The 26,530-nt window shown below is 40.6% G+C and overlaps 1 protein-coding gene across 11 annotated transcripts in view; it reads left to right on the top strand.

Annotated features, from left to right (window-relative positions):
* The window catches only part of GRIP1 (glutamate receptor interacting protein 1), a gene marked incomplete at its 5' end in the record, with an annotated part of 699,088 nt that overhangs the window by 569,823 nt on the left and 102,735 nt on the right, over positions 1-26,530 (top strand). The window lies entirely within an intron of this gene.

Below are 26,530 nucleotides of genomic sequence, written 5' to 3'. Positions count from 1 at the left end.
AACATAATATGCTGCTATTAGCGAATTACGGTAATAGTAACTGCAGTTTACTAAGTACCTATTATGTGCAAAAGGCGATTTTATAAACATTATCTCATTGTGTTCTTACCATAAGAGATAGGCATAGGTATCCCTGTTTCAGGAATGAGAGGAAATAAAAGAACTTGCCCAGGTAGAAAAGAACAGAGTCAGAATTCAAACTATTATGTCTGATTCTAGAACCTTTGCTTAAAGCAAATGAACCATCAGAGCAGTCTCTTTTTAAATTTATTTTATTGAAGTATAGTTGATTTACAATGTTGTGTTAATTTCTGCAGTACGGCAAAGTGATTCAGTTATACACACACACACTCATGTTCTTTTTTCATTTTCTTTTCCATTATGGATTATCACAGGATATTGAATATAATTCCCTGTGCTGTACAGTAGGACCTTGTTGTTTATCCATTCTATAGATAATAGTTTGCATCTGCTAATCCCAAACTCCCAATCCATCCCTACCCCTCCTCCTCCTTGGCAACTACAAGTCTGTTCCATCAGAGCAGTCTTAATGCAACATTTATATGGTAATTCTTAAAGCTAACTGTTAAGAACTGAACTTGACTTCTCCCCTTAGCCTGTTCCCCTCCCATCTTCCCCATCTCAGGCATTAGTGCCTCCATCTGAGCAGCTCTCAAATCAAGAGTCTGGGTGATCCTTCATTTTCCCCCACCCCATTTATACCTAGCTCTTCCACAGGGTCCAACTCTCCTCCTTCCAGCCACCCTCCTTGTCTCCATCTTCACTTTCCCCGCACTTGTCCTCGCTGCTCACCCACATACACCACCCTCTCTCTCCCAGCCACCTCCCAGCTTGTGCCCATCCCCACTCTTTACTCCTTCTTCATTCAAATCCATGCTCATACAGAAGCCCGAGAGACCTTTACATAGCATGCATGGAATCGTGTCACTCTCATTCAATTTGTCATCTACTAAATTTCAGATAAAATTAAACTCTATGCCGTGCCTATGAATCCCTGCGTGCTCTCCCCTATCTCAACTCTCCATGGTTTCCCAGGAACTCTCTTCTCTGATTCCCAAGGCTCTTTTTTTTAGCTCCTCCCATATACCAGGCTCCTATCCTCAGGGACTTTGCAAGCTCAGTTCCCTCTGCCAACACCTCCCCACCCTGCACGTGAACAAACTCACATTCTTTACCCAGCTATTTTATACATATCCTTTCATGTCACTGCCTCAGAGAAAACTTCCCTGACACCCTGTCTAAATTAGGTCTCCCTGTTTTATTTACCCAGGGAACTCTTACTTTTCCTTCACAGTAATTATCACCATTAAAATGCTAATTCTTTGGTGAGCTAATCTGCTGTTTCCTTCACTAAACTATAAGCACCATAAGGGCAGGGACAGGGACATTATATATTTTTTAACCACTGTATGCACAGTGTATGCCTGAAGCACAGAAAAGGTGCACATTAAATATTTGTTGATGGAATGAAATGCAGACAGCTTAAAACCAGCACATTCACTTATTTCACTAAGTTGAGAGTAAATATTTACTCTTCTCTGAAGGACTCCAAAAGTAGTAGTAAAAGATGCAATAAAGCTTTAAGTAACCAATTTGTATTGCTATTCTGTTAATCTTATCCATTCTTTCCTCCCCTCTCTTCTCTCTCCTCTCCCCTCCCCTCATCACCCCCTTCCCTTCCTTTCCCTTCCCTTCAAGAAGCATTTCCTCTAGGTTATCAGTGAAAACATCAGGGTACCTGAATCCCACAGAGCTACATGGAAGGGCTTTCTGTGAATCATTGGCCCATACCCACAGTTAATTTCTCACCCAAATTTTTATTAGTTATTTTCAGTGATTCCAGAACACCATAGCTCCAGAGTCTAACAGTAAACATTCATCTGGAGATCCAGACTTTTAGGGAATATACCAAACCAGACTCCCCCAAAGAAGGTGCACTGGTATACAAGCAACAAATTATTTCTCTCCAGTTCTTTGAAGATTGGGAAGTACTGGGATCAGAGTACAAAGTGGTTTGTATCACCCTGTGTCCAGCCCTTCTATTTTAGAAGACCCTTGTTTTCACCAAGTAGCAAATATGAGTCTTCATAATAGAAACCCCTAATATATGGCTTTTGAAAGGTGCCCTGCTGTGGTGTCATGGCTGTTTGAAACCTTAGTGTTCTGTAGGTCATTTGAGGACCCCCAGTTTCTCTTTAGTTACAGCTGTTGCTGCTAATTGGGAGTGTAAATCAATTGTATTGTCCAACCTGTCATGTTCCAGACCATCCACAGAGGCCTCAGCCATGTAGGCACTGGTACAAGTAAGATTCTCTTAGACACTCAGGTGCGGTTTCAGGTAAGCATCATAAATTTGCACCAGCAGAGTACTGAGACCTGACATTTTTAACCCACTGGAGACTTTCATTCTGGCTTAATTTTGTGCCTCTCAAGAGGTTAAAAAAAAAAAAAAACTACTAAGTCACACACTCTCTCCCAGAGAGTAGGAAGGAGTAGTTATCATTAATTCATAAGAACTCAAGTAATATTTCAGCTGTACCCATGTAAACTCCCACCAGGCTTTTTGCCTTATACACTTTGGTTCATCACTGTTGGTTGCCTGCTTCTTAGGACCCTCTGAAGTTTTGTTCCAGACTTAGATTATCTGAGATGTCTCATGTTGTGGAGACCTGCTGTGGGCGACTCTGGGACTCCCTACTTCTCAGAGGTGATTTCCGTAACTTGAACACATCTTTTGAATTCCTTAAAAGACAATTTTGTGCTGAGTGGTACATTCACCAGTGGAATCGGTTTCACTTAAGCCTTACTATCCAAACAGAATTATAGTACAAGCTCGGCAGACTTTCCAGCAGAACTCTCACACTGGGGAAGGCATATGGGGTGTCTAAAACAGGTTTGAGGATGGTCAGTCAAGCTGAAGATATCATTTGGCAAGAATATTAAATATCCCACCTGTGAAAAAATGAAAATTAGCTTAATTTTCATAATTTGTAGTTAAGAGCCTCCATGTGTAGATTTTCTTTTTAGTACCTTGTCCAAGATATGGATTCATTAGCTATAGATTATAAAACTCAATCCATAACAGTGTAGCTAATCTGAAATTGCAGAGAGAATAATATTGAAATCATTCACGACACTTAAAACTAAGTAAGTGGAACAACGCATGAAAATCTAACTAGCGATACACTCAAAGCTCTCTGGCTCCCTCATCCTGTCCTCCTTTCTCTTTCTGTTAGAAGTTCTCTTGATGACAACATCACTGCATGTTATGTAGATGCAAACACTAAAAGTTTTGGAGGCATATAAATAATAATTTAATTTGAAAAAAATGTTATTGGAGTTTAGTTGATTTACAATGTTTTGTTAGTTTCTGCTTCACAGCAAAGTGAATCAGTTATATATATATATTGCATATTTTCACTCTTTTTTTATATTATTTTCTCATATAGGCCATTACAGAGTATTGAGTAGAGTTCCCTGTGCTATACAGTAGGTCCTTATTAGTTATCTATTTTATATATAGTAGTGTGTATATGTCAATCCCAATCTTCCAATTTATCCCTACTCCCCTTACCTCTGCTAACCATAAGTTTGTTTTCTACATCCATGACTCTACTTCTGTTTTGTAAATAAGTTCATTTGTACCCGTTTTTAGATTCCACATATAAGCGATATCATATGATATTTGTCTTTCTGTGTCTGACTTACTTCACTCAGTATGATAATCTCAGGTCCATCCATATTGCTGCAAATGGCATTATTTTGTTCTTTTTTATGGCTGAGTAATATTGCATATATCCACATCTTCTTTATCTATTGCTCTGTTGATGGACACTTAGGTTGTTTCCATCTCTGGGCTATTGTAAGTAGGACTGCAATGAACATTTTGGTACATGACTCTTTTTGAATTATGGTTTTCTCAGGGTATATGCCCAGTAGTGGGATTGCTGGGTCATATGATAGTTCTATTTTTAGTTTTTTAAGGGACCTCCATACTGTTCTCCATAGTGGCTGTACCAATTTACATTCCCACCAACAGTGTAGGAGGGTTCCCTTATAATTTAATTTTTTTATTTAATAGTCCTTTCTCTAGATTTCTCTGGCCAAGTAAAGACAGTAATTTTTTCACCATCAACTAGGAAATTAAATAAGCAGCATAGGTAACGTCAGCATGTCCTGGGTTTAACCCAGGAAATAGTAGAGAAGGAGAGAACTAACAATTGGTGTGGTTCATTTCTGCCAAGAGTTGTACAAGGTACTTTATACATTTTATTAACTCTGTCATAGCAACTCAATAGTTAATACATTATTATCCTTATTTTTCATAAATGAAGTGATGTCTCAAAGACATTACAGTAACTGCACCAAATAACACAGATAATATCATGTTAAACCTAGGCTCAACCTCACAGGTCTGATATTGTACCCACAGAAGACTGAGTGCAATTATAGCCAGTCTGTGAAGCAATAAGTGTTTTAAGTATGGATGAAAGTTTTGAAAGCAGCAGAAAAACTAATGGAATATGGCTTTGTTTTGTTCTCAACGTAAGATTCTGAAATTGAAATGTAAGTTTCAGTTTATATTCTTTCAAAACTAAAAGTTTTGCAGGGACTATTTAAAAATAAAAGTGAAATCTTATTATTTAAAATATAATTGTTTAGGTTCATTATTGAATAAAAATTCATTACTGAACACCCCATTAAAAATCCCAGAACATCAAATATTTAACATTAAGTACCTAAGAGTGTTCTAAGTATGAAGGAAGAAAGTGAGACAATGAATTAATTATGTACTGGTGTTTAATCATTCAGGCATTTTTATTGATTCAAATTATGGTAAAGTCACTCAGACTAAGGCAGTGAGGCATAATTTTCCAGGAATGCTCCTACTTCTTTTTTTTTCACTTGAAACATATAGTGTTTATTTTTTTGTCTTGTTTTGTTTTTGGATATAGTTGATTATATATATAGTGTTAGTTTCAGGTGTACAGCAAAGTGAATCAGTTATACATATACATATAGCCACTTTTTTTTATATTCATTTCCCATATAGGTCATTACAGAGTACTGAGTAGAGTTTCCTGTTCTATACATTAGGTCCTTCTTAGTTATCTATCTTAGATATAGTAGTGTATATATGTCAATCCCAATCTCCCAATATATCCCTCCCTTCCATCCCTCCTGGTAACCATAGGTTTGTTTTCTATATCTGTGACTCTATTTCTGTTTTGTAAATAAGTTCATTTGTACCATTTTTTAGATTCCACTCCTACTTCTTTTTTCTTTTCTCTCTTAATATCTCAAGTATACTCAGAGACATCTTCACAGATTCCTGGGCACTACATCTGCAGCCCAGATTTCCATAGTGAAACAGAAGTGTTAGGATCTAGCTTGTCTTCCAAGTGAGGGGAGGAATAGATAGCCCAGGAAAAGGCCACAGGTGTACTCCCAAAGCAGGGTCTATGTTCACTTCTTAAAGTAATAAAGATACCATGAATGATACAGCACCATCATCAAAGTCAGGGTTCCATGATGAAGGGTTTAAAATGGAACAGTCTGTTAGCTCTTGCCCTTTGGCAAAAAACTGTCACCTTTTTAAATTCTACAGACACGTCTAGAATGTCCTTGGGCCCCCTTAAATCTTCAATTTCTCACCAAAAAGAGTTGGCTCTACTTTCTGCTGTTTCTACTGGTTTAGAGAAGTTTTCTACTTTCGTATTTTGAAGTATTTCAGGAGTTGTTTCAGTTTCTGTTAGTGGAAGTATATCTTATAGTGGCGTGAAGTGCTGTTTATCATTTTCCAATGCCTTCCCTTGTCAAGAAGCAGATGCCTACAGAAGATTCTATCTAATCCAATAGGTGAAAAGATGATGTTCAAAACGTGTTTCTGAAGACTACTAAGGGTCCTGAGAGACAATATTCTTTAAAGTTAATAACACCACAGTAATTGAATCTCAGCATCATTTGCTTGAACCACTATCTAATGCTGGAATTTCTTCAGAACTTTTCTTACCAAGCTCTATTTGAACTCCTGTAATAACTGACAAGCCTACAGCCCAAAGCAACAGCCCTGCACCTTCACTGCATGATGGAATCACCTGGAGGATGTTTAGAATGCCCAGACCCATCCCAGAGGGTTGTTGTGAGAACAAAGCAAGATGAAATATGTGAAAGCACTTTGTAAACTGTAACTTACAGTAAAAATGTAAGGCACATCATCATGCATCCTGTTAAAAATAATTTCTAAATATTCACCCATCATTCCAACCTATCTAAACTTTTTTAGATCCTGATTCTGACATCCAACTTATTTTCTATCCCTTCCAGCTATATGTCAAACTTTTCTATTTAAAATTTCATTTGTCATATTCATAAATGAGTAGTATTGGGGACCTACAGAATTCAAGACACTGGACAGTGTGCCTAGTATTCCTAGCCAGTGGTCACATTGGCCCAAGTTGGGGGCCCCCTTAGTGCCCTTATTCTGTTGATGCCCTGGTTAGGCTTTCTTTGCTTTTTCATTGAAAAGGGATTGGTGGTTTTAATACGTAGTAGTCCCATAGGTTCTCTTTTTTTAAATCTAACCATGTCTTTAGACCTGTACATTTGCCCCATGTTGGTTTTTTTTAATATTGCATTTACCCCCTGTAAAAGCCCAAGGTCAGTCAGAAATAGAGATGCTTTAAGTATTTCTAAGTATATTTTTGGCACCTTATAAGTAAATTGGTTTTTAGGATGTCTGCATGGTTGGTATTCATTTGTCTTATTTCAGATCTGTTCCTAGAGAACTAGGGTACTTTCTTTTAATGTAACCATAAAGCTAAACCTAGCACAAGATGCCAGAGTCGTGTCTTGCCATTAAGCCATTAACTCTTCATGACTGAACGTTCCCTTCCAGTTTGGGGATGTTAAGAACCCTAAGTAGTAAGAATTCTTTTTCTGTCTGGCAGACACTTACTCCCACTTAAGTAGTTTCTCTGCCTCGGCAGAACCTGATGGAGATTCATTCCATTTTCTGTGTGGATCACTTATCCAACTCAGAAAAACCTGACACTAACTATTTTTAGATGGAGGAGGAATCAGGCTTTCTGGAAAATAATGATATGGAATATGATGATTGTGCAGTAGTCAAATCTTTTTAATAACCAGGCTAAAGCATTTCTCACTTTGTGGCTAATATTTCTACTTTCTCATTGGTATCGGTCACTTAAATGCCAGATTCATTTACACTTTTTACAGCAAGTAAGACATGAACCTTGTGAGTTTCCTGAAAGCTTGCTGCTAGTAGACAGAATTATGCCCTTTTTGTTAAGTCCTTACATTGGTACTGACAATGGAAACATAAGTTTCCGGAGCTTGTACAGTAAGGGACACACACAGCCTTATCTACGAAGTGTGCCCAGGTCACTCTGCCTGAGCTCAGAAATCTCTGTAAGGAATTGTGTGACCTGACTTTTCTCCCCCTCTCTTTTAAAAGTTTAAAAGCTCTTTATCATTTTTCTACGGGCAGGGGACAAGACTAGAGCCCTAGAAATTTTAATTGGAAGATTTTTATTAGCATTCTAAAAAACACATTTAAATATCTATAAAAACTGTCAGTCTATCGAATTTAATACTGAAACCCACCATGTAAATCCTAACAATTATTAATCGTTAGGATTAATGATTATAATTATTAATAATTAGGATTATTAATAATCCTAATGATTATTTCATATGTTATTATTCCCTTAGCCAGAAGCCTCAACTCCCTCACTGATTTAGTTATGGATTCCAGTTTCCCCTGAAGTAAATACACAATAAAACATCACTATACAAAGGGCCAAGAAAAACCAAGGCAGGCTTAAAGAATAATAACAAAACCAGAGAACTTATACTACAAGGTACCCAGATCTATTAACAAACTACAGTAATTAAGACAGTGTCATAAGAAGCACAGACCGATTGAGCAGTGAAACAGAGAAGAGAGTCTAGAAACAGAACTGTACATATATAGTCATCTAGTTTATGACACAAGTGACATTGCAATGCACTGAGGAAAAATGATCTTTTCAAAAAATGGCGATGGGTCAGCTATATCCCTGTGGAGAAAATATATGGTGACCCTCCTTATCCCACACCATACATAGAAATCAATTCCAGATGGACTACTGATCTAAATGTGAAAATTAAATAGTAAATCCTGTAGAAAAAGCATAGGAGAACATCATCATGACTTTACAATACACAAAGATTTCTTAAAGAGAACACAAAGTATAACCATTAAAAAAAAGAATAATTAAGAACTTCTCTTTATCAAAAGACACCTTTAACAGTCTGAAATAGTAAGCCATAGAGGGAGAAAATATATTTCCACACCACATATCCAATAAAGGACTCATATCAGAATATGGTTTTTTTTTTCAATTCCCAGAAAACAATAAGCCAGATAACCTAATAGAAAGTTGTGGGCAGGGAGATTTGAACAGACAGTTTGTAAAAAAAGATATCCAAGTAGCCAATGAGCCATGAAAGATTGCTCAACACCTTAGTTGCCAGGGAAATGCACATTGAAACCACAATGCAGTACTACTACACACCCACCTAAATGGTTATGATGGAAAAGACTGACCACAGCAAGAGCTGACAGACTTGTGGAGCAACTGGAACTCTCATTCCCTGTTGCTGAGATGGTAAATTTATACAACTCTTTTGAAAAACTCTTTGACAGGATCTCCTTAAACTGAACATATTCGTACCCTACAGCCCAACGATTCCACTTCTAGTTATGACTCCCACAGGGATGCATACCTGTGTTCACCAAAAGACATACTAGAATGTTCCTAGGAGCAATATTTGTATTAGCCCCAAACCAGAAAAAACCTAAATGGTAAAATGAATAAATTATGGCTTATTTATACAATGGAATATTGTTCAGCAATGAGAAGGAATGATCTAAAAATGATCCCCAACAATATGCATGAGTCTCAGAAACGTAATATTAAGCAAAGGAAGCCAGATACAGAAGAGTACAGGCAGAGTCTTTTTTTAAAGTACAAAAGCAAGCAATACTAACCTAGGCTGCTAGATGTTAAGATGGTGGTTACCTGTGTGTCAGGGGAGTGATTTAAAGGAGCATGTGGTGCGGGAATTCTTTGATGCTGATATTGTTCTATTTCTAGGTCTGGGTATGGTTACACAGATCAGTTTATGAAAACCTATCAAGCGCCAACCTTAGGATTTATGCTTTGCTCCATATGTTTGTTATACTTCAGTAAAAATTTTCAAAACACTTAAGCTAATACTCAGGGTACAAAAGAAAAATCAGTCCTGTAAAATGGAGGTGGCAATGTCAAAATATTCCAAAGTTAACAAAATTACTAGGTTGAGGCTGCTGCAGAGAATGAAAGTTAATCATCAGTCATGCTTTAGCTAAACTCAAGGTAACATGGGGTGTGTTATTTAATTTCACTTGCATTGTTTAAACTCTTCTTCTGATATAGTAACTGTTCAACTTGACCCCTTTAACTCCCCAAGAAAAACTTAGGATTTCAGATAAAGCTCATTGGAATATGGAAGGTACATTTTTTGTTGTATGGGAATATTTTCCAAGTAGTGTTTTGCAATAGACAAAAATAAGTCAGCAATTTTTTAAAGGTAAAAAAAATTTTAGGGCTTCCCTGGTGGCGCAGTGGTTGAGAGTCCGCCTGCCGATGCAGGGGACGCGGGTTCGTGCCCTGGTCCGGGAAGATCCCACATGCCACGGAGCGGCTGGGCCCGTGAGCCATGACCGCTGAGCCTGCGCGTCCGGAGCCTGTGCTCCGCAACAGGAGAGGCCACAACAGTGAGAGGCCCGCGTACCACACACACAAAAAAATTTATTAGAGTTTAACTCATCTGAAAAGGGTTGAAATCATTAGTAGCATTATTTGAATAGGATGTCACTGATAAAAATACTTTTAACTAATGGGTAAGTTGAAAAGTCCCCAAAGGTACTTTTTGTCTGCAGGAAGGTACAGCAGGCAAAGCTGCTGTTACCAAGCAGTCTTTTGCCTCCCCTGGGAGGTTCTAATCAAGCCTCCTGCTCTGATTGAAATGCAGGACTCAAAGTGGGAAGACTGATTAACAAAATAAAAAACCTTAAGTGTTTCCCATGCAAACAGTCATCAACGTATCTTATGTAATTATGTAGCCCATAAATCAACACAGCCTGCAAGGACTTCAGTCAGAGTGTAAATATCTTAATGACTGAGACATGTTTAACCATGAATAATTTATATCTGCATGATCCATTTTTCTCAGCCATACTTCACTTCAGCAGAATAAACTAATCTTCTGTCAGCGGATGGGCTCTGCATTATATCTTCCTGATTTTTCTTCTGTTTGTTTTTCTCATTTTGACACAGTCCATTTTTTTCTCTTGCACTTTCTTAAATAAGGGTTCCGCATTCATCCACCCTGTCTGCTTGCTTTTATTTTTCCTATGCATCTTATTAGACATCTTGGAATTAAGCCAGAGCTTTTGGACTCCGGCTTTTCCTAAGGCTCCCTGTGGATGGAATTGGTTGGCAGCTAGGGAAATAGGCTTAATACCACAAGGCAGTATGAACTTCCTGATGTTGCTGTGTGGAAACATTTATTATGGAAAGCAATTGCCAGAAAAGGCTAATGGTCAATTAACCGTGAGCATTTGTAGATCCCCTTCTGTGATGCGGAGAGTAACTGCCACATGGTAATGCTGGAACGCAGTACTTGCTAAAATTGTTTGTTTTCCTAGAGCGCATTAAAATAAAGGCAGCTGAGAAGCATTCAGTTTAAATTCTCTCATCTAAGAAGCTCATCCCGAGCATCCCAGCTCACCATGCTCAGCCTCCTCTGACCCCCATAGGTCTCACATCACTGCCATTCCCTTGACATGTGCCATTGATACTTGGTAATAATAATTGCGCTGGTGGTCCAGTGGTTAAGACTCCGCACTTCCACTGCAGAGGACACGGGTTCGATCTCTGGTCAGGGAACTAAGATTCCTACATGCTGAATGGCACGGCCAAAAAAACAAAACAAAATAAAAATAATTGCCTTGGGCTTCCCTTGTGGCACAGAGGTTGAGAGTCTGCCTGCCGATGCAGGGGACACAGGTTCATGCCCCGGTCCGGGAAAGATCCCACATGCCGCGGAGCGGCTGGACCCGTGAGCCATGACCGCTGAGCCTGCGCGTCCAGAGCCTGTGCTCCGCAGCGGGAGAGGCCACAACAGTGAGAGGCCTGCGTACTGCAAAAAAAAAAAAAAAAAAAAAAAATTGCCTTTCTCTAGACAGCTCTATGTACAGGGAGCTTGAGTCACCTTCTGTGGATGATGACATATTTGACATACTTTTTGACATACTTGAGTAATCTTCCTAGAAAGCTGGAAATCATATCCCATTAGATAACCCAATATTTTTATAAGCACTTTGACACTACTGTATTAAAGATTTCATAGGGGGTGGGGGGATTGCAAACATTAAGGGTCCTGCGTTTTTTTTAAAAAAGTAACTAGACACTTCATGAGGTTCAACAGAATAAATTTCCATAGTGGAATCCAAGAGTTCTATCCCATCCCCCTGCCTTTTTGGCAAGGGATCCCAAGGGGTTATGAGAAGGAAGGGATAAGACATTTTCATCTTTGAGTCCCCAGTACCTTCTGAGGTTCCTGGAATATAGTTAGCACTCAATAAATGTATTTTAAAATTCATGTTGTTGGGACTTCCCAGGTGGTGCAGTGGTTAAGAATCCGCCTGCCAATGCAGGGGACACGGATTCGAGCCCTGGTCCAGGAAGATCCCACATGCCACGGAGCAACTAAGCCCGTGCGCCACAACTACTGAGCCTGTGCTCTAGAGCCTATGAGCCACAACTTCTGAAGCCTGAGCACCACAACTACTGAAGCCCACGTGCCTAGAGCCCATGCTCTGCAACAAGAGAAGCCACCGCAATGAGAAGCCCGCGCGCCGCAATGAAGAGTAGTAGTACCACTGCAATGAGAAGCTCACCGCAAGTAGAGAAAGCCCGCACGCAGCAACAAAGACCCAGCGCAGCCATAAATAAATAAATTTATAAGAAAAAAATTCATGTTGTTGCAGGAATGATGACTTATCCCGCAGACTTAGAAAGCCCAGTGTGCAGGAATATGAGATGGGTGATCTTCTATCCTGGCAAGAATCTAGTTAGGCTTCTCCAGCCTCCTGGCCAAAGCATTTGGATTTGGTCTTAGTCATATATATAAAATGCTAACAGAGCAGGGTCTCCTCACAGAGGACCTTCTTGAATTATCTAACATCCAGCTTCTGCTGGAAACCTAAGTAAGGGAAAAGATTGCTATCTAGGAAGATCCCCAGAGAGACATCCAGTCTGTCTACCCAGGGATCTGTCTTTAGATCAAGTTGACCATCACATTAGCTTGTCGCATTTAGAGACACCAGCATTGATTTGCTTTTTAATCTTATGCCTCAACTTTGATCAAGGAGTAGTCATTATGAAAATGCACTGAGGGCATTACCCATTATATCAGTTTGCACCATCTGTATACAAAACTCCATGGGAGAGATAGCTCTTAGAACTCCCTGCTACAAGAAAATTTCCACTGTAGGGATGAGAAGACTTCCTCTTCTCCAACAGTGAGAGCTGCATAATTGACAATGTTCCTGTAACCGTTGTAGTTTCCAGGAAGTGTCATCATATTTTTTTAATTGTAACAGAATTCACATAACATATAATTAACCACTTTAAAGTATAAAATTCAGTAGCATTTAGTACATTCACAATGTTGTGCTACACCTTCAGCTCTGCTTGGTTCTAAAGCTGAAGCAGTCACTCTTTATTCCCCTCTGCCCCCAACCCCTGGCAACTACTAATCTACTTTCTGTCTCTGTGGATTTACCTATAATTTAGAGTCATTTTTGCTATTCAGTCAGAGCATCTCTATTAACCCTTGTAGGCAAGCATTCGTAGGTCTTTTTATTCTTCCTGATTGCTTCTTTATATTGCATATTTTGTTTAAAGCAAGCAGCCTCCAGACTTTTGTGGAAAGGAGTTGAGTGGAGATAATGTACAAATAAGGATAGCCTCCTTCTTACCTCCAGAACTACTCACGACCCTTCTCCATGCTACTCTGCACTGTGACCTGTGTGGCCTACATTATGGGCTCCCATGTCCTCTGGCTCCAGTTGGGTTTAGCTAACAGGGAATCATGGCCAGAGATCAGAGGGAGGGAGGACAGTGAGGTCCAGTGTTATTCCCTGGCTTCACCCTGTGGATTCACTGGGGATGGCTGCATCCTTTGACTGAAGGTCCCAGCTCCTGTCAGCTAGCCCTGTCCATACAGTCCTTTCTGAATCCTGGTTTCGCTAACAGCTCTATCCTTTGCCTTTTTGGGCCTAGTGGAGTATGGTGCCCTGTTGCTTCTAACCCCAGAGTATTGCATTATCCCTTGTGGTTTCCCTATAGCCTGCCCACACACTTCTAAATAAGTAAGTCCCCTACATACGAACGAGTTCCATTCCAAGGATGTGTTCGTTAGTCCAATTTGTTCATAAGTCCAACAAAGTTAGCCTAGGTACCCAACTAACACAATCAGCTGTATACCGCTGCTTTTACGCTTGCTTCCAGACATCCTGGGCCTGAAATAAAGATACTGTCCTGCTGTACTTTATACAGTACTGTACAGTAAAGTACACAAAAGCACAACCACTTGTAGAGGATGCACGCATGTGACAATGTACACCAGACACATGAACTAATTTACGTGACTGGACATGTGAATGCATGTTTGCAACTTTGAAAGTTCACAACTTGAAGGTTCGTATGTAAGGGACTTACTGTAGTTCCTTCATTAAAATCTCATCAAATTATCCTAATTTGAGTATATCATGTTTTTTGCTAGCACCTTGACTTAGTAAGCTTATGCTACCCCATGTTTCTGTTCAGCTGTCAGTCAACATGATTTGCTCAGAGTCCTCTGCAGATCATCTGGTCTGGCAGATTCTCCAATGGCCAGACAGTGTCCTTTCCCAGGCATCCAGAGCATTCACATCTCTTCATGCTGTTAGGGTACAGAACCTTTGTTCAATCTCTGAGTGATGCCAGTCTTTTTAAGAGCTCATAATCCTGGAAGTAGCTTATTTACTTGACCATTTCCAGCTATTAGAATACCCACTTATAGAAGGGAAATGACCAATGAGTTCAAGTTCCATCTGGAAGGTGGGTTACCTTTCGTGGAATGGATTGTTCCCTAATGATTTTGCCATCAGATAAACTCAAACCTTCTCAGTCTGGTATTATGAGACATTGAATAGAATTCATTATTCAGGCTTAGAATTTAGACAAAGGAAAAATATCCCTCATCATCAACATCTACTGGGTATGCATATGCACCCTGTTACAAGAACAGCCATTCAAAGGGTTTAAACATGGGGTTAACATGATTTCAACTACACTAGGAACTCTTAAGCATAACAATATGACTTAAATGTCTGCATCATCACTACTGTTAGCATAACACCTTGAATAAAATAATAGGTCTTCATTCATTCCATCAACAAATAACATTGAGCACCTACTGTGTACACAGATGCTATGTAGACAATATGGAGAGTCACAGTCATGAGCAGGACGTACACAGTCCCTACAGCCTGGAGCTTAATTATTTATTTTTTTTTTTTGCGGTACGCGGGCCTCTCACTGTTGTGGCCTCTACTGTTGCGGAGCACAGGCTCCGGACGCGCAGGCTCAGCGGCCATGGCTCACGGGCCCAGCCGCTCCGCGACATGTGGGATCTTCACGGACCGGGGCACGAACCCGCATCCCCTGCATCGGCAGGCGGACTCTCAACCACTGCGCCACCAAGGAAGCCCCGGAGCTTACATTATTAATCAAAGAACAATTAATTAAAGAGGGAATTGAACAACTAATTGTTGAATTACGTTTATTAGAAGTGCTGTGAAGGGAAAGCATAGGGTTCTGTTAAAGCATATAGCAGACAGGTTGACGTGGTTTGCAGGGCAGGGCAGGAATCCCTGCAGAAGTGACATTTGATCAGAGAGCAGCAGTGGAGGAGGGACCAGGGGAGAGTTAGAACATTCCAGGTAGACAGAACAGTATATATAAGGGGCCAGAGGCAGGAAGGCACACAGTGTTTTTGAAGAATTGAAAGAGGACTAGGAAGCTGGGGCAGAGAGAGCAAGGGCATAATGGTGGTAAAGGAAACTGGTGAGCTAAGCAGGAGCCAGATCACATAGGTCCTTGAAGACCCCGCTAATACATTTTACCCTGTTACAAGAACAGCTCTTGAAAGGTTTTAAGCATGGGGTTAACATCATGAGATCTGCACTTTTAAAAAATTCGATCTGGATTGGGGAAGTTGGGAGACGTGAGAAGAAGAGGGATATACCAGTTGATGGAAGCTTGGACTAAAATGGTGATGATGGATTTGGAAATTGAATGAAATTGAGAACTCTTTAGACATTAGAATCCAGAGGAATTTGTGAGAGTGAGGGAGAAGATGGAGTTGGGGATGACTCCTGGGTTTCTGGTTTGCCTGACAGGATAAAACATGAGCCATTCACTGGGAGGAGATATGGAGAAGAATCAGTGGAGTGGGGTGGCCTCACCATTTGCTTTGGGCGTGTTGTGTTTGATGGGCTTGTGAGATATTCAGGAATTGTGCAAGGCAGCAGTGAAGGATGTGTGCTGGACACATGCATTTGAGAGGGCACGTGGTGAGGTGAAACTCTGGGGTGCTAAGGAGAGAGAACAGAGGACTGAGCTCATACGCTGTAAGCTGTTGTCAACAATCCCTGATCGGCTTTACGTGAGATAAGCGCCTTCTTTTCCTCATCATTTTTTTCTGCATAAGTTAGGACCTCATTATGACACAGTCTTGTTAGAAAGTTAAAGTTGTGCCCTAGAAAGTTCTTAATGTGAATGCTTCATATTATGGGATGAATGTACGAAGGTGGGGGACCATCCCTCAAACTCAGCCTTTAAAAGATGTTAGTGTTGTCATCAAAATATTTAAAGGTCTGAGGTTTTTTATCCCATCTTCATATATATATATATATATATATATATATATATATATATATATATACATTTTTTAAATTTATTTATTTATTTATTTATTTTTGGTTGTGTTGGGTCTTCGTTGCTGCACTCAGGCTTTCTCTAGTTGCAGCGAGCGGGGGCTACTCTTCTTTGCAGTGCACGGGCTTCTCACTGCGGTGGCTTCTTCTTTGTTGTGAGGCACAGGTTCTAGGCACGTGGGCTTCAGTAGTTGTGGTGCATGGTCTCAGTCGTTGTGGCTCGCGGGCTCTAGAGCACAGGCTCAATAGTTGTGGTGCACGGGCTTAGTTGCTCCACGGCATGTGGCATCTTCCTGGACCAGAGCTCGAACCTGTGTCCCCTGCATTAGCAGGTGGATTCTCAACCACTGCACCACCAGGGAAGACCCTGCATCCCATTTTGATAAACAGTAATTGTGTAGAATCACTTTTATATCTAGCAGCTCCCTTCTTCTACCCATTAGTAGGATTCTGGAATTTAAATTCAGCTATTGTGTATTTTCATAAAGTTTATTAACCTTGTCTAATTTTCCAATCCCCACTAGGCTCTTCCTTACTGACATTGCTAGCTCTTTGCAGAGTCATAGATTATCAGAGTTAGAGATCTTTTATTGAAGTCCCCTAATTTTACAGATTAAGAAAATGAGGTCCAGGGGAAATGATGGCTTGGGCCACATGGTAAGTTGGTGGCATAGCTAGGACCACCCTCCAGAGCTCCAGATCTGAGCCCAGCTTAGAATCACACTGTGTCTTCTCTTAACCATGAGTTTATATTTCTCTTTTCAGAGTTCTGAAGCTTTCCAGAGTTCTGAAGCTTTCCACTTTAAATTTTAAAAGAAACTCATTAATTGCACATTAGGCTCCCCCAAATGTAAATGTTGCATTTGTTGTTCCTTCAAAGCTTTCATGGGGAAAGTACTGCTTAAAGAGAGACTGTTACTCTAGTTTTCCATTCCAGAGGTGCACCAGAGCAGCTACGAGTACACTCTCTCTCTCCCTCTAAATTAATGGTGGCAGAAAATATGATACCCTTTTTCTATGCTTTTTAGTGTTCCTGTTTCTATCATTTCTTTCTACAAAAGAAAATTTAATATTAATTCTTCACTATAACTGGAACATTAGAACCAAACATAAGAATATAATTTTTAATACCTTGACAAATATATAGGCCAGGAAAAAAGCATAGCAATGTAAGAGTTTATATTTAAACAACTTTCACATATGCCGATAACCTCTTTATAAACTCTGATCTTTAATCCTGATGTAATGCTTTTAAGAAACATGAAAACCTAGTGTGTGTACTGGGTGATGGTTGATGGTGGCTTTATAAAACTTACATCTGCAAATAACTATAAATAGCTGCTTCTTAGAATAAAAGTTCAAGAAAGTTATGTTGGAGGCATAAACTCAAGTGAAAAGGCCTGTCACAGATTCAGCTGGCAACAAAAACTCAAACTTACACTACTAGCTTAAATGTGGTAGAAGTTTATTTCTTGGGAGAGCAAGCAGTGTCTGGAGCTACAGTTTCAGGAATCTAAGCATCCCCTATCTGGGAGTGCCGTGCCCTTGTCTGCATGGTGGGAGATGGCTCACCACTTCTGGGCCCACAGTGCAACATCAAGAAAGGGAAAATGAGGTAGGGGAGGGCACAGCCATTCTTTCTAAGAATGTGTCACATCTCACTTCTACTCACTTCCCATTGGCTGGAACTTAGTCACATGGCTACACCTCACTGCAGAGAACTCTGGGAAATGTTGTCCTTAGCTGGGCAGCCATTCACTCAGCTAAAATTTAGAAAGCTTATTACTAAGAAGGAAGGAAAGATGGGATGCCAAGGAACAACTCTATTTCTGTCATTTGTAAGAGGTTAAGTTATAAGTAACAAAAAACTTTATTACTTTCATCTTTTAAGCCCAATAAATTTATCTTTAGACAGAAAACCATGTGGAAGAATACATGTGATTGTCACCTCACAAACCTGTCTGTTAAAGCTCCAACAAGTCTATGAGAAATGATTTAGGAAATTAGTCCTTCTAAAATTAGTACTAAAGTTCTATAAAAATAATGTGAGAAAAGGCCCCACTAGGCCAGAGCTCCCATGAGGTTCAACCTGAACAAGAAAAGACATTGCAAGGGAGCAAACTCCAGAAAGAGGAGGACAACAGACTTCTGGGGATAGAGCTATAGGCATCAGATTATGTGCACTTGGCTTAGCAGCAGAACTTTGACTGTTAGAGTTGAAAGGGGGAAAGAATCAGCTACCCTCGTGATGGAAGGACAGCTCACACAGGGGCTGGAAAGACAGCTCACACAGGGACTACAAGGACTGACCAGAATTCTTTACTAGGAGGTCCCAGTGAGACAGATGATGTGCAAACCACTGTTGCAGATAGACCTGGGACCACTCACTATAAATTCCAAGGTGAAAGTAAGGCAGGACTCTGGGCAGCACATGACCAAGGGAAGCACTGGAGAGAAACAAAGCAGGAAACGAGGGAGAAAGAAGAGAAGCCAGATGATGTCAATGGCCTGAGATCAGGGTGTTAACACAGCAGGGTGAGCAGGACCAGAGAGTTAGGTTTATGGTAAAATTATAGCCATAACACCTGAGAATCAAAAAATCCTCTTAGTGGACTAAGACCTTTGGCTCCTCCCAGCTTTTTTTTTTTTTTTTTTCTTTTTTTGCGGTACACGGGCCTCTCACTGCCACGGCCTCTCCCGTTGCAGAGCACAGGCTCCAGACGCGCAGGCTCAGTGGCCATGGCTCACGGGCCCAGCCGCTCCGCGGCACATGGGATCCTCCTGGATCGGGGCACGAACCCGTGTCCCCTGCATCGGCAGGCGGACTCTCAACCACTGCGCCACCAGGGAAGCCCTCCTCCCAGCTTTTATTAATGGGCCTCTGCCCTGACGTTGACAGGAAGAGGTACAGGCCTTTTAACCTTTTTTAGGACTAAATATTACCAATCATTTAATAGACATAGTGCATACGATAATCCTTAGCCCTGGAATATGAATGCGGTTGGCATGACTGTTCCCATCTTTACCTTATTTCAGAAAAATCTTGCTTCATCTGGGACTGAAGACGGCTCTCTCCCAGGGGGCTTTTAGCTTCAGGAGTCAGTGCATATTGCCTGAGCTTCAGCGATAGGAATACAGATTTCGTAGTTCACCATATCTGAGTGGTGGCTTGGTGATAAAGATGTACTTGCAGGAAGACAAAGTGGTGGTATTAATGAAGTCTCAAACACCAGAGCAGTAGAAAGTCATAAAAATACTACCTAGAGGACCTTCACGATGGTGGAGGAGTAAGACATGGAGATCACCTTCCTCCCCACAAATACATCAGAAATACATCTACATGTGGAACAGCTCCTACAGAACACCAACTGAATGCTGGCAGAAGACCTCAGACTGCCCAAAAGGCAGGAAACTCCCCACGTACCTAGGTTGGGCAAAAGTAAAGGAAAAACAGAGACAAAAGAATAGGGACGGGACCTGCCCCTCTGGGAGGGAGCTGTGAAGGAGTAAAAGTTTCCACACACTAGGAATCCCCTTCACTGGTGGAGACGGGGTGGGCGGGGGGGAAGCTTTGGAGCCACGGAGGAGAGCACAGCAACAGGAGTTCAGAGGGCAAAGCAGAGAGATTCGCACAAAGAGGATCAGAGCCGACCAGCACTCACCAGCCCGAGAGGCTTGTCTGCTCACCGCCAGGGTGGGTGGGGCTGGGAGCTGAGGCTCGGGCTTTGGAGGTCAGACCCCAGGGAGAGGACTGGAGTTGGCTGCATGAACGCAGCCTGAAGGGGGCTAAGTGCACCACAGCTAGCCGGGAGGGAGTCTGGGAAAAAGTCTGGACTTGCCTAAGAGGGAAGAGACCATTGTTTTGAGGTGCCTGAAGAGAGGAGATTCAGAGCACCACCTAAATGAGCTCCAGAGACGGGCGCGAGGTGCGGCTATCAGCGCGGACCCCAGAGACGGGCATGAGACGCTAAGGCTGCTGCTGCCACCACCAAGAAGCCTCTGTGCAAGCACCGGTCACTATCCACACCTCCCCTCCCAGGAACCTGTGCAGCCCGCACTGCCAGGGTCCAGTGATCCAGGGACAACTTCCCCGGGAGAACACACGGCGTGCCTCAGGCTGGTGCAATGTCATGCTGGCCTCTGCGGCCGCAGGCTCACCCCACATCCGTACCCCTCCCTTCCCCCGGCCTGAGTGAGCCAGAGCCCCATAATCAGCTGCTCCTTTAACCCCGTCTTGTCTGGGCAGGAACAGATGCCCTCAGGCAACCTGCATGCAGAGGTGGGGCCAAATCCAAAGCTGAACCCCAGGAACTGTGCGAACAAAGAAGAGAAAGGGAAATCTCTCCCAGCAGCCTCAGGAGCAGCAGATTAAATCTCCACAATCAACTTGATGTACCCTGCATCTGTGGAATACCTGAATAGACAACGAATCATCCCAAACCTGAGACAGTGGACTTTGGGAACAACTGTAGACTTGGGGTTTGCTTTCTGCGTCTAATTTGCATCTAGTTTTATGTTTATCTTAGTTTAGTATTTAGAGCTTATTATCAATGGTAGATTTGTTTCTTGATTTGGTTGCTCTCTTCCTTTTTATTTATATATATATTTTTATTTTTCCTTTTTCTCTTTTTGTGAGTGTCTATATGTATGCATCTTTGTGTGATTTTGTCTGTATAGGTTTGCTTTTACCATTTGTACTAGGGCTCTATCTGACCTATTTTTTTAAAGTAGTTTTTAGCACTTGTTATCATTCGTGGATTTGTTTATTGGTTTGGTTACTCTTTTCCTTTTTATTTTCTTCATTACTTTTTAATATTTTTTATTTTAATAATTTTTTATGTATTTTTTTCTTTCTTTTTTTTTTTCCTTTCTCCCTTTCTTCTGAGCCGTGTGGCTTACACGGTCTTGATGCTCCAGCCGGGTGTCAGGCCTGAGCCTCTGAGGTGGGAGAGCCGAGATCAGGACATTGGTCCACCAGGGACCTCCCGGCCCCATGTAATATCAAACGGCAAAAGCTCTCTGAGATCTCCAACTAAGCGCTAAGACCCAGCTCCACTCAACGACCAGAAAGCTACAGTGCTGGACACCCTATGCCAAACAACTAGCAAGACAGCTCCACCCATTAGCAGAGAGGCTGCCTAAAATCATAAGTTCACAGACACCCCTGAACACACCACCAGATCTGGTTCTGCCCACCAGAAAGACAAGATCCAGCCTCATCCACCAGGACACAGGCACTAGTCCCCTCCACCAGGAAGCCTACACAACCCACTGAACCAACCTTAGCCACTGGGGACAGACACCAAAAACAACGGGAACTATGAACCTGCAGCCTGCAGAAAGGAGACCCCAAACACAGTATGTTAAGCAAAATGAGAGGACAGAGAAACACACAGCAGATGAAGGAGCAAGGTAAAAACCCACCAGACTGAACAAATGAAGTGGAAATAAGGAGTCTACCTGAAAAAGAATTCAGAGTAACGATAGTGGAGATAATCCAAAATCTTTGAAATAGAATGGAGAAAATACAAGAAACATTTAACAAGGACCTAGAAAAACTAAAGAGCAAACAAAGAATGATGAACAACACAATAAATGAAATTAAAAATTCTCTAGAAGGAATCAATAGCAGAATAACTGAGGCAGAAGAACAGATAAGTGACCTGGAAGATAAAATAGTAGAAATAACTACTGCAGAGCAGAATAAAGAAAAAAGAATGAAAAGAATTGAGTACAGTCTCAGAGACCCCTGGGACAATAAATGCACCAACATTCAAATTATAAGGGTCCCAGAAGAAGAAGAGAAAAAGAAAGGGACTGAGAAAATATTTGAAGAGGTTATAGCTGAAAACTTCCTTAATAAGGGAAAGGAAATAGTCAGTCAAGTCAATCAATATTTATGCACCCAACACAGGATCACCTCAATACATAAGGCAAATGCTAACAGCCATAAAAGGGGAAATCGACCATAACACAATAATAGTAGGGGACTTTAACACCCCACTTTCACCAGTGGGCAGATAATCCAAAATGAAAATAAACAAAGAAACACAAGCCTAAAAAGACACATTAAACAACATGGACTTAATTTATATTTATAGGACATTCCATCCAAAAACAACAGAATACACTTTCTTCTCAAGTGCTCATGGAACATTTTCCATGATAGACCATATCTTGGGTCACAAATCAAGCCTTGGTAAATTTAAGAAAATTGAAATCGTATCAAGTATCTTTTCTGACCACAACGTTATAAGACCAGAAATCAAAAAATACCTAGAAACAAATGACAATGAAAACACAACGACCCAAAACCTATGGGATGCAGCAAAAGCAGTTCTAAGAGGGAAGTTTATAGCAATACAATCCTACCTCAAGAAACAAGAAACATCTCAAATAAACAACCCAACCTTACACCTAAAGCAATTAGAGAAAGAAGAACAAAAAAAAAATCCAAATTTAGCAGAAGGAAAGAAATCATAAAGATCAGATCAGAAATAAATGGAAAAGAAACGAAGGAAATGATAGCAAAGATCAATAAAACTAAAAGCTGGTTCTTTGAGAAGATAAACAAAATTGATAAACCATTAGCCAGACTTACCAAGAAAAAAAGGGAGAAGACTCAAATCAATAGAATTAGAAATGAAAAAGGAGAAGTAACAACCTGGAAGAAATGGACAAATTCTTAGAAAAGAACAACCTTCTGAGACTGAACCAGGAAGAAATAGAAAATGTAAACAGACCAGTCACAAGCACTGAAATTGAAACTGTGATTAAAAATCTTCCAACAGGGCTTCCTGGTGGCGCAGTGGTTGAGAGTCCACCTGCCGATGCAGGGGACACAGGTTCGTGCCCCAGGCCAGGAAGATCCCACATGCCACGGAGCAGCTAGGCCCGTGAGCCATGGCCACTGAGCCTGCGTGTCTGGAGCCTGTGCTCCGCAACAGGAGAGGCCACAACAGTGAGAGGCCCGTGTACTGCAAAAAAAAAAAAAAAAATTTTTCAACAAACAAAAGCCCAGCACCAGATGGCTTCACAGGCGAATTCTATCAAATATTTAGAAAAGAGCTAACACCTATCCTTCTCAAAATCCTCCAAAATATAGCAGAGGGAGGAACACTCCCAAGCTCATTCTACAAGGCCACCATCACCCTGATACCAAAACCAGACAAAGATGTCACACAAAAAAGAAAACAACAGGCCAGTATCACTGAACATAGTTGCAAAAATCCTCAACAAAATACTAGCAGACAGTATCCAACAGCACATTAAAAGGATCATACACCATGATCAAGTGGGGTTTATCCCAGGAATGTAATGATTCTTCAGTATACACAAATCTATCAGTGTGATACACCATATTAACAAATTGAAGGAGAAAAGCCATATGATCATCTCAGTACATGCAGAAAATGCTTTTGACAAAATTCAACACCCATTTATGATAAAAACCCTCCAGAAAGTAGGCATGGAGGGAACCTACCTCAACATAATAAAGGCCATATATGACAAACCCACAGCCAGCATCGTCCTCAATGGTGAAAAACTGAAACCATTTTCACTAAGATCAGGAACAAGACAAGGTTGCCCACTCTCACCGCTATTATTCAACATAGTTTTGGAAGTTTTGGCCACAGCAATCAGAGACGAAAAAGAAATATAAGGAATCCAAATCGTAAAAGAAGAAGTAAAACGGTCACCTTTTGCAGGTGACGTGATACTATATATAGAGAATCCTAAAGATGCTACCAGAAAACTACTAGAGCTAATCAATGAACTTGGTGAAGTAGCAGGATACAAAATTAATGCACAGAAATCTCTTGCATTCCTATACACTCATGATGAAAAATCTGAAAGAGAAATTAAGGAAACAGTCACATTTACCATTGCAAAAAAAAGAATAAAATACCTAGGAATAAACCTATCTAAGGAGACAAAAGACCTGTATGCAGAAAACTATAAGACACTGATGAAAGAAAGTAAAGATGATACAAACAGATGGAGAGATATACCATGTTCTTAGATTGGAAGAATCAACATTGTGAAAATGACTCTACTACCCAAAGCAATCTACAGATTCAATGCAATCCCTATCAAACTACCAATGGCATTTTTCACAGAACTAGAACAAAAAATTGCACAATTTGTATGGAAACACAAAAGACCCCGAATATCCAGACAATCTTGAGAAAGAAAAACAGAGCTGGAGGAATCAGGCTCCCTGACTTGGGACTATACTACAAATCTACAGTAACCAAGACAGTATGGTACTGGCACAAAAACAGAAATATAGATCAATGGAACAGGACAGAAAGCCCAGATATAAACCCCTGCACATATGGTCACCTTATCTTTGATAAAGGAGGCAAGAATATACAATGGAGAAAAGACAGCCTCTTCAATAAGTGGTGCTGGGAAAACTGGACAGCTACATGTAAAAGAATGAAATTAGAACACTCCCTAACACCATACACAAAAATAAACTCAAAATGGATTAAAGACCTAAATGTAAGGCCAGATACCATAAAACTCTTAGAGGAAAACATAGGCAGAACACTCTATGACATTAATCACAGCAAGATGCTTTTTGACCCACCTCCTAGAGAAATGGAAATAAAAACATAAATAAACAAATGAGACCTAATGAAACTTAAAAGCTTTTTCACAGAAAAGGAACCCATAAACAAGATGAAAAGACAACACTCAGAATGGGAGAAAATAGTTGCAAACGAAGCAACTGACAAAGGATTAATCTCCAAAATATACAAGTAGTTCATGCAGCTCAATATCAAAAAAACAAACAACCCAATCCAAAAATGGGCAGAAGACCTAAACAGACATTTCTCCAAAGAAGGTATACAGATTGCCAACAAGCACATGAAAAGTTGCTCAACAGCACTAATTATTAGAGAAATGCAAATCAAAACTACAATGAGGTATCATCTCACACCAGTCAGAATGGCCATCATCAAAAAATCCACAAAAAATTAATGGTGGAGAGGGTGTAGAGAGAAGGGAACCCTCTTGCACTGTTGGTGGGAATGTAAATTGATACAGTCACTATGGAGAGCAGTATGGAGGTTCCTTAAAAAATTAAAAATAGAACTGCCATACGACCCAGGAATCCCACTACTGGGCATATACCCTGAGAAAACCATAATTCAAAAAGAGTCATGTACCACAATGTTCATTGCAGCACTATTTACAATAGCCAGGACATGGAAGCAGCCTTAGTGTCCATCGACAGATGAATGGATACAGAAGATGTGACACATATATACAATGGAATATTTACTCAGCCATAAAAAGAAACGAAGTTGAGTTATTTGTAGTGAGGTGGTTGGACCTAGAGCCTGTCATACAGAGTGAAGTAAATCAGAAAGAGAAAAACAAATACTGTATGCTAAAACATATATATGGAATCTAAAAAAAAAAAAAAAAAAAAGGTTCTGATGAACCTAGGGACAGGATAGGAATAAAGACGCAGATGTAGAGAATGGACTTGAGGACATGTGGAGGGGCAAGGGTAAGCTGGGACAAAGTGAGGGAGTGGCATGGACTTATATACACTACCAAATGTAAAATAGATAGCTAGTGGGAAGCAGCTGCATAGCACAGGGATATCAGCTCGGTGCTTTGTGACCCCCTAGAGGGGTGGGCTAGGGAGGGTGGAAGGGAGACGCAAGAAGGGGATATGGGGATATGTATGCATATAGCTGATTCACTTTGTTATACAGCAGAAACTAACACAACATTGTAAAGCAATTATACTACAATAAAGATATTAAAAAAAATAACTACCAAAAATATACAGTCTTGAAAAGTGAGATGACTCAAAGGCTTGAGGTCATAATATATCAATAATAATTATAATAATATTCTATGTGTATAGCACTTTATAAATTACAAAATGCTTTAACTGTACATTGATTTCCATTGTAATAAATGCTGAGGAAAAGGTACCATTTTCTAGGTAAGCAAGCAGACTTAGAAAATTTTAGTAACTAGTCTACGATACCATGATATCTTCTTTTGCACAAAATATTGAGAAAAGAAGAAATAAGTACAGGTGTTATAAATCCAGGCCCAGGCCTCTTTCCCATGTGACCTCTGCCTCTTCTGAGATTTAAAGGATGTAATGAGTTTTCTCATTTATTCATACATTCATTCGACAACTATTTATTGTACAACCTCTGTGTGCCAGTCATTATTCTGGGCACTGTGGATGCTCTGATGGACCAGACATATGCTCTGCCTTCACAGCAAGCTTGCCATCTGGCAAAGGACAGAGGCATGTCATCCACACTAGTCATTAAGAATGAGTGAGGTGTGTACGACAATAGCAGAAAAATAGCAGGCTGTGGGAGCACAGGAGAAAAGGATCTCACCAAATCATAGGTCAGGAGAGGCTTC

Source organism: Mesoplodon mirus (assembly GCF_964341445.2).
Source record: "Mesoplodon mirus genome assembly, chromosome: 11".
Classification (NCBI taxonomy): Eukaryota; Metazoa; Chordata; class Mammalia; order Artiodactyla; family Ziphiidae; genus Mesoplodon; species Mesoplodon mirus.
This window is presented reverse-complemented; position numbering and strand designations above follow the sequence as displayed.